Genomic DNA, 2285 nt, shown 5'->3' on the forward strand with positions numbered 1-2285 from the left:
TTCCCTACCATCGACGAAAAACAAAAGACCATGAACGCTCGCAATCGTTTACGGCAAATTTCGGAAAAAAGGGAAGGCGCAAAAGAAACCGGGAGAATAAAACACTAAAATTGTGGCGCATTGACGCATTGACGCGTGATAGCCGATATTTAAGCCTACGATTTAGTTTTCGAATTCTCGCATGTTACACATCTGCCGCCGAGAGCGGATTGTAACAGTTAGGTTCGTGCTCTTTTGCATCTACTTCTCCCATCTTCAGTTCATTCCAGTTTCTGTGTGCACAGCCCTTTACAGACGGAATAAAGCCACCATTGATTCCAACCACGCGCAACCTTTAATAACAACCCGTTTAATTTTCAACAAAATCCGATGGGCGCCGTGAGAATTTTCCCCTATATTTTTATTCTCTCTTCCTCTCATTCCATACTGCGGGGACACACGATGCGTAACGTAACAAGTTTGACGTTAACGATTAATGCCAAACTGCTGCGCTTCTGTCAAAACGTACATGTTTTGGCCGAGGCGTAAACAGTTTGACATTACAAATTAATTTTACGCTAGTTTTCACGCCTCATGTAGCCCTCCAGTATGGCACTGTTTTTTGGCAATTGTTTAGCACTGCGTTGTCGCTTTCGATAGTCCGCTTGCATCGTCACATCGTCCGCTCCGTCGTAATCGTCCGCTGCGTTGTCGGCATGCAATAGCAGGATAACACTTTGTTCCATTTCATGGTCGGCTGAAAATGTAAACAGATGCGGTGCACTTTCACGATTTAGAAGTAAATACCTCTCGAGAAATGCTTTCCGATGCTTAAATTTACTTACCGAAATAAGCAACAGCTTTAAATTCACTTTTAGGTGTGGTCGAGGAAGACTTCAGCTACGTCCGGCCGGACTTCACGTCCGGCGTCACCAGTTTAGATGGAAGTTTGCAGAGCGTAAGGTGCGCGCTGCCTCCTGTCGAAAACACACTGAAACACTTATTTTTTATAAAGTTCTCCAGACGTATATTCACAAAACTTTGGAACTTAGGGTACAACTTTGGGACTTAGGGCTTCGGTCCTCTGACGCGCGTGCGGTGCCGCTGAATAGAAACGACGCACGGTCGCGGTCGGCGCCACTGACGCAATTCGGACCAGCGGTCCGGGAAAGGCGTCCGTCCTCGTCGACGGTGGCTGGAGCAGAGAGCGATCGTCGCGGGCCGGCGAACCTCGTGGCGGTTCCCGGCGCGTTCGCCCTGACAGTTCGTGTCAAATTCGGCTGCTGGCGACTGCTCGATGTTCCAGAGCGGGGGCCCTAGAACAGACCCCTGGGGAACGCCTGCCGTAAGCTGCACTTCCTGTGGGCCTGAGTCGGTATCGTAAAGCAAGACCCGGCCATCGAAATAGCACAACGACACAAGCAATCGAGAACCCTCATACTGTGCAGTGACTGTGCAATAGCCAGCCAGCTAGCGCTGTTGAAGGCATTCCTGATGTCAATCGTGACAATCGCACATAGCCGGATGCCTCCGCTTGTTTGGGCTTTGGCCATACTAACGGTATCGAGCACCAAACGCACCGCATCAACGGTGGCCCTCCCCTTCCGGAAGCCGAACTGCCTACCGGAGAGGCCATATGCTCCTTCTGCGCACTCAGTCAAGGAGGATCAAGGAGGTCAGGAGTTTGCTTATGGTGTCCAGCAAGCAGATCGGCCTGCAGGTCGAAGCGACCCCTGGGTTTTTGCCAGCCTTTGGCAGCAGCACAAGGGAACGCTCAGGCCGCGCAGCTTCGCGGTTGAGGAAGCGGTTGTAGCATTGCTTGAGGCGATCTTGTGCTTCAACTCCCTTTTTTGCAGCCTTAAAGGCGTTGTTCTTCTTCTGTCTATCGCTGTCAGTTCTTGCGCGTTGACATTCCCGTCTAGCACGTAGGCATTTTCTGCGGAGGTCGGCTATCTCCTCTGTCCACCAGTATACGGCCCCCTATTACCCGCTGCGAGCCTTTTTCTCGGCATTGCCGCATCACATGCCCTCTCCATCGCTGTCGTTAGCTCGTCGGCATTGAGTGCTTCATCGGGGTCAGTCTTTCTCGGAGATTCTCGTAGGTTTGTCATCCTGCTGTCCGAGGTAACGGACCAGGCGTTAAAGTCCCCAGCAACGAGGAGCGGACTTCGACGGTCCAGCGCATCCACCATCTCGTCCAGCATGCGCTCGAATCGGGCAAGGGACCAACTTGGTGCAGCATAACAGCTGCACATGTATAAGTTATCATCGATACGCGATAACGACGCTCCACGCACGCTAGCCGA

The sequence above is a fragment of the Anopheles bellator genome, chromosome 2 (genome assembly GCF_943735745.2).
Source record: "Anopheles bellator chromosome 2, idAnoBellAS_SP24_06.2, whole genome shotgun sequence".
Lineage (NCBI taxonomy): Eukaryota > Metazoa > Arthropoda > Insecta > Diptera > Culicidae > Anopheles > Anopheles bellator.